The sequence below is a fragment of the Oratosquilla oratoria genome, chromosome 7 (assembly GCF_046742065.1).
Source record: "Oratosquilla oratoria isolate Oo_2021 chromosome 7, ASM4674206v1, whole genome shotgun sequence".
NCBI lineage: Eukaryota > Metazoa > Arthropoda > Malacostraca > Stomatopoda > Squillidae > Oratosquilla > Oratosquilla oratoria.
In genome coordinates this window covers 19,608,204-19,615,703 of record NC_134783.1, presented here as the reverse complement: position 1 = coordinate 19,615,703, position 7,500 = coordinate 19,608,204, and positions in this window count along the sequence as shown.

Sequence of the window (7,500 nt, the reverse complement as noted above, 5' to 3'; positions counted from 1 at the left end):
TACTTTCTTCCTCCCCTTTCTCCATTTTCCTTTCATTCCCTCCCCATCCTCTTCCTTTCTTCCCTTCCTTCCTTTCCCTTCCCTTCAATTTTCTTTTCTCTCCTACCTTCCCCTTTCCCTAAACTTCCCCTAAACTTCCCACACTTTCCTCCTCCCCTTCCTCTCCTTTCATTTTCCTTTCATTCCCTCCCTATCCTCTTCCTTTCTTTCCTTCCTTCCTTTCCTTCCCTCTCCTACACTTCAATTTTTTTTCTCTCCTACCTTCCCCTTCCCCTAAACTTCCCCTAAACTTCCCTCACTTTCCTCCTCCCCATCCTCTCCTTTCATTTTCCTTTCATTCCCTCCCCATCCTCTTCCTTTCTTCCCTTCCTTCCTTTCTCCTCCACTCCCTTTCTCTCCTATACCCTCCTCGTTCTTTCATTTCTCTCATCACCTTCCCTCATTAATGATCTCCCCTTCTTGTAGTCTCCCTCCCTTCCTGCTCCCCTCTTCCCCCTCCCCTCTCCTCCCCTCCCTCCTCCTGTCCTTGCAAAAGTGCTCTATTCTGCATTTAATGTCTCCCCTTAAACAAGCTCCGTCTACTCCATGTCCACTTTTCCCTTGTTCTCCTTCTGATATCCTCCTTCTCCCCCACGCTCTCCCCCTTTCTCCCCCTTTCTTCCCCCAACTCTTAGACGTCTAGAGAATCTACTACAGCAACAATTCTTCGAGAGTATTGAAGAATTAGGGCTAATTTCCTAGTCTGACCCCCATAATCTTTGTTTTCTCTCTCCAACCCCCCCCCTCTCTCTCTCTCTCTCTCTCTCTCTCTCTCTCTCTCTCTCTCTCTCTCTCTCTCTCTCTCTCTCTCTCTCTCTCTCTCTCTCTCTCTCTCTCTCTCTCTCTCTCTCTCTCTCTCTCTCTCTCTCTCTCTCTCTCTCTCTCTCTCTCTCTCTCTCTCTCTCTCTCTCTCTCTCTCTCTCTCGCTCTCTCTCTCTCTCTCTCTCTCTCTCTCTCTCTCTCTCTCTCTCTCTCTCTCTCTCTCTCTCTCTCTCTCTCTCTCTCTCTCTCTCTCTCTCTCTCTCTCTCTCTCTCTCTCTCCTCTCTCTCTCTCTCGCCTTCTCTCTCTCTCTCTCTCTCTCTCTCTCTCTCCTCTCTCTCTCTCTCTCTCTCTCTCTCTCTCTCTCTCTCTCTCTCTCTCTCTTTCTTTCTCTCTCTCTCTCTCTCCTCTCTCTCTCTCGTCTCTCTCTCTCTCTCTTTCTCTCTCTCTCTCTCTCTCTCTCTCTCTCTCTCTCTCTCTCTCTCTCTCACTCTCTCTCTCTCTCTCTTTCTCTCTCTCTTTCTCTCTCTCTCTCCATCTCTGTCCTCTTCGTCTCCCACTCATTCATATTTTAGAAGAAAAAAATAATCAAAAGACTATCTGCATAAGTATTGAAACTTTTTTCCGAGAAAAAAAAAACTCATAGTTGATATTCTTTTATGTATTGATTTGCTCAGACAAAGAAACAGTCAAAAGACGAAGTTTTTCATGGGATTCTTCCGACTAAATTCCTCTTGGTTGCAGTAACATGCTTTGTGCATTTTATTCTGGCAAATCTCAAACGGTTTTCTCTAACTTAGAGAGATGTTCTTGACATTGTCAGGTCGTAACGTGCTGAGGTCACAAAACCCCACGCGACCTGCGGAGCATCGGTCACGTTACCTGAGCTTGTTCCTTTTCCCACATCACATTCTTGTATTTAAGCATATGCCTTCCACTATGTATTCATTCTGCTGAAGAGGGTCACAGTTAGTGATCGAAATATACAGAACGTTCGACATTAGTGTCTTCTTTTTCCGACTGTGGGATAAAAAGTTGTATATATATATATGTATGTATATATATATGTATGTATATATATATATATGTATGTATATATATATACATATATATATGTATATATATATATATATATATGTATATATATATATATATATATATGTGTGTGTGTGTGTGTGTGTGTGTGTGTGTGTGTGTGTGTGTGTGTGTGTGTGTGTGTGTGTGTGTGTGTGTGTGTGTGTGTGTGTGTGTGTGTGTGTGTGTGTGTGTGTGTGTGTGTGTGTGTTGTTAAAAAAGAAAAAGAGAGCGACTCTAAGATAGGAAATGGAGGACAAGCAATGTAAATACCATGAATATATAAAACATGAATGAATAAGTGAATTGATAAATAAATAATAAATAAATGAATAAATGAGTAAATGAATAAATAGAATTAATACTATTAAAATTCACACTTAGATATATTTCTACAATGTTAAATATGGTATATTGTATAGGACAAATCTTTTGTCGCGACCATATGACCAACAGTATTCCATAAGATATTGCAGCTTCACCAGAAGGAAGTACTTAGCACAATCAGTCGTGTGGTGTCGGACAGAACAATATCTCTAAACTGTTGTTTAGAAGTAGAAAATAACACAACCGGATCTAGAATTTTCCCATCTAGATAGCAAACTGTCCGACGTTACCTAGAATACGATGTGCTAGATAATTCTAGAGTGAGAATGTCAACATATGTGGCAGGGTAAGAATCTAGGGATGTTATTTTTGTCAAGGAAAGACTAGTTTCTTTAGCTGATGGAAACTCTACGTACACTGGGTTAAGGTTGCCTTGTTTAGCACCTCAGTACTCATGTCGTACGCTAAGGATTTTATTCTGGCTAACGAGGTAGTAAGGTAAGGTGAAGCGCTTACACCAGGAGGCGCTGAGTAGCTGTATCTGAAGCCGTCGCCTTTACCTTCTGCGTTTGAGCTTTTGGAGCAAGTAACAATCGGAGAGAAGTGCGGGATTCGAACCCACAATTAAGCGTGCGAGAGCCCAGCACGCTTAAGATTATGCCACTAGTGCATGCTACCTAAGTGCAGATGATTTTGTGTCTTCTGAGGAGGAGTCTCAAGGAAATAAAGCCTCTGGATTCAATGGGACCTTTGTCTCGCTACCTGACCTCACATCCGTTGCTTTGACTGACCCCGTCAGCTCCATTCAGGAAAGGGAAGGACCCCTGACACGAGGAGGAGCTAGACGAAGACGAAAATCATTATATCGTGGAAGGACGGGAGATGAAAGAGGTGTGAAAAGAAGAGAATAAGAGATGACTGAAGAGCGAGAGGGGACGTTGAAGACGCCCGGAGAAGGAAAATAATGGCACGGGAAAGAAAGTCTTTGTGGACTCAAAGAGGAAAAATAGGGAAGGGGGGAAAAAATTGGCTTGGCAATTGAGGCAATGCAAGATGAGACATTGAAGATGCGTGGAAGGAAAGGAAAATATAATAAAAATGAAATATAAAATAGGGAAATGTAAAATGAATATGAAAAAGTAGGATGTATAGTGCGGTATGAAAATAAGTACATATAGAAAAATCGAAGAGCAAGGATAAAAGTTATATGAACAGATTAGGGTAAGAATAGAAAAGAAATAGTGATAATAAAAGTAAATTATATAAAACTCAGGTGCCGACGGAGAGGGGGGGGTCGCCGATTAAATGAAGCGGCCTTGCTGTGGATGTACTGTGTCTTGCGACACTGCTTCTGACCCAGGGCGGTGGGCAGGGTGCAGGGATGACCCGTCATCCAGGAGGTGCTCAGATGAGAGGAAGGGTGGGAGGGGTGTGGAGTGTATTTGGGGATGTAATGGGTGGGAGTGTTTTTGTGCCTTTCCCTTTTTGGCTACCTCCCTTGGAAGGGGGAAAAAGCCTTGGTATATGTATGTATGTATATATATATATATATATATATATATATATATATATATATATATATATACATATACATATATTTATATATTTGGAAAATTAAATGTCCTAGAAAGCATAGGTGAAGGTAGAGAATAGTTTTCAAATATCTATAGGCATTTTACATACGATCACACATACACACACATACACACGCGCGCGCGCACACACACACACACACACACACACACACACACACACACACACACACACACAGACACACACACATACACGACACAATAGCGCAGTAGTTCAAATAATTTCAAGATCGCTACGCTGCGAGTCGTTACTTCAACTCTCTTGGGCGGGGAGTTGGGTGCGTGTGTGCGCGTGTAAAGTCACAGCATTACCCATAGATCGCTCATATATGAGCTCTGAGCTCTCTTCCCAGAGGGAAATAGCTGTCGATCACAAGTCCAACACGTGATCCAAGACGATGGTGAATCACACACACACACACACACACACACACATACACAGAATAATAACTGTCTATCGCGAGAGTAAAAAGCTCTTAGAAATGAAATATCAAAAGACGAACGTTTTCGTATATTAAGCCATTTCCAGGATACAAAGAGAATATAAAGAGTAACAGTATACAAAACGAAATCTAGACCAAGTTAGGAAGAAGGGAAAGCCAAATATAGACTAACTCAACCAAAACCTATGACATAGTCTTATATCCCTATTTCATCTTAACAAAGCGCACAAACTAATACGAAGAACAGGAATTCAGATCCTGATATTTAAAAAAAAAAGTAAAAATAAATAAATGAATAAATAGATAAATAAAATAAATAAATGATAATAGAAGAGTTATACAACAGTATCAAGTAGCAAGCATTAAGATGCTAAAAAAAAAAAAATCTACATGCTCGTTCGAATGCAATCCACGCCTCGTACAAGGCTACGTAAAAAAAAAAAAAAAAAAAAAAAAGGTGAAGAAACTCGTGAATAAAAGAAAGACTAGCGAGCAAAAGGGAGTGTGAGACTACAGGAAACGGCCCCGAAACTACAGCGAGGCGGTGATTGTTCTAATGACTTCTGGTCTACTTTTCACACGAAGCACGCCGAGACGGCTCGAGTTCTTTTTGTGTGTGTGGGAAGGCACAAATGGCTTGATTCTGTCTACATAATAAGCGTTTGCCTAATAGCTTCACTATTGGGGTTTTCTTGCTGTTTGGGCCCGTAGCATTACCCCCCCCCCCTTTTTTTCCGTGGTTGTAATTTCGCCCTAAATGGCTCGGGCGGGAGGAAGTAAAATCGTCCGGGAATGAGGATAAATACACGGAATAGTTGAGGAGAATGTCAACCTGAGGTTGAAGTGAAAGAGATAAGGGGGAGGAGCCTACGCCAGGAGGCGCTGAGTAGCTGCGGCTGTTATGCGAATTGGGGTAGGTGACAAACAGTCACTGCTTGGAATCTGACAGAAAAAGTGGGGATTCGAACCCAGAACTAAGTAAATGTGAGACTAATACGTTTCTTACTAAGGCACCAGGGTATGAAAATAAGTAAATTAAAGCAGTTTTCAAAGCTTTATGTAAAAGTATTCACAAGGAATTTAGTCTTTGTAAGCAATGGTAACAATTACTCAAGTCTTTCAAGTACTGGTTTACTTTTATTTGATCTATTGACTTTCAATAACAAAACAAGCCACTGGAAGACCTTTGGATTCATGAAGAGATTGTATACAGAAAAGAAAAGAAAAAAAACGTATATAAGCAATAAAAACGAATAAACCAAGAGACAGAAGTTTTTGGTGTCTCGCGTCAACTTAGAGAATTATTATCTCACCCACTCGAAGAAAAAAAAAAAAAATGAAGGAGACTGCAAGAGACCATGAGGCCTACACTAGGCAGTTCCATGTTCATTACCACCTGCCATTCCTATCCATAAATTTGTCTAACCGTTTCCTAAAAGAACTGATATTTTCAGCGCTCACTACATGGTTAGTAAGTATGTTCCATTCGTTGACCACCCTATTTGTAAACCAATTTTTTGGCCATTTGCTTCTTAAATCTAAATTTGTCCAAGTTAAATACAATACTGTGAGTCCTGCACTGTTGTCTTAATATGATGACCTTGTTTGCGCCACCCTTGTTAGCTTCCTTAATCAATCTTTTGTTCAACTCAAAATTCCCAAGAATAGAAGTATTCTGTAGGATCGATTGGCATTTAACGTTATGCGGTCGATTTTCTTGCTATATACCAAAATCGGTTCTGGAGTTTTATATTTATATACCAAAAGTTTTTTCCGCTACAAGAGCGAGGGGGGGAGGGGGGGAGGTTGACAGAGTCACACCATACTCTCGTCCTAGACTCCTATCTACACGCATCCTCATCGTCGTTGCTGCTCTTGGATGACAGGTCATTCCTGGTTTCCGCCACACACTAACCCTTAAGTCTAGACATAAATCTTCAAAATGGCGGGTATTTTACCTAAATCTCTATGTCGGTGACCTAAATGCTTATGTCTAGACATTCTAGACAGCATTTAGGTCTAGACATAAATCTTTAAAATGACGGAGATTTTACCTAAATCTCTATGTCGGCGACCTAAATGGTTGTGTCTAGACATTCTAGACATAAGCATTTAGGTTTAGACATGAGCATTTAAGTCGCCGACATAGGGATTTAGGTAAAATATCCGCCATTTGGAAGATTTATGTCTAGATTTAGGGGTTAGGATCTTTTATAAATTCTGCCCCAGAGGTATTGTAACAAGGTCCTTGTATACTAGAACTATAGAACTATAAATCAGGAATCTACATCTTTCTGTACTTAGCTGGTAACTACACTTCTCTTGCTATGTGATGAAGACACAGTTTGATTTTTTTTTTTTTTCGAGAATTTGATTCAACAGTTCTGTATTCGGAATTCTAACATTCTGAATTAGTTAGTTAAGATCAAATATCCAAGTTGCTGTTGTAATTTCTTTTCTCTAATAGTCAGAAATATAATTTTCTACAAAGTTAGAACTTATTTTTCTTTTTTTTTCACATTTGAATTTACTTTATTTTGCGTTTTCTTTTGTGCAAACTAACAACGTCTAATTAAAGTATATCAGTATGATTGTAAACATTTGAAGATAACTTGGGAGAGACACTGATAACAGTACATTCGTGGTCATCATTGCCACCGTCATCGTCATTGTCATCGTCGTTACTCCATAGGTCATATAATTCGTCTTTGTCGTTATCGTCATTCAATTGTTCATCAGATTCGTCGTCGTTGTAATTGTCATAATTTATGTCGTCGTCGCCGTCATCGTTGTCGTCATCGTCGTTGTCGTCGTCGCTGTCATTGTCTTCGTCGTTATGGTCATTTTTTTATGTACTTCTTGTCGTCGTTGTCGTCGTTTTCATCTTCATCTTGTTTATTGTCTTCTTCATCGTCATCGTCATCGTCTTTGTTTCCATCCTCGTCGTCGTCTTCGTCGTCGTCTTCATCTTTGTCGTCATTTTCCTCGACATCGTCATCGTTTTCGTCATTGCAATCGGTGTAATGATCATCATAATTGTTGTAACCATTCTCGTCATCATCAGTATCATCATCGTCATCATCAGCATCGTCATCATTATCACCATCGTCGTCATCATCATCGCCGTCACCATAAATAGCTATTATCATCATCAATGTAAAGCGTATTTACATAATCTAAATTTGGCATCTTCATCATCATCCGCCTGAGAATATCCGTGGCCGCTGGTACCCAAATAGATTTCCCTTCCTTTTCCATCACCACC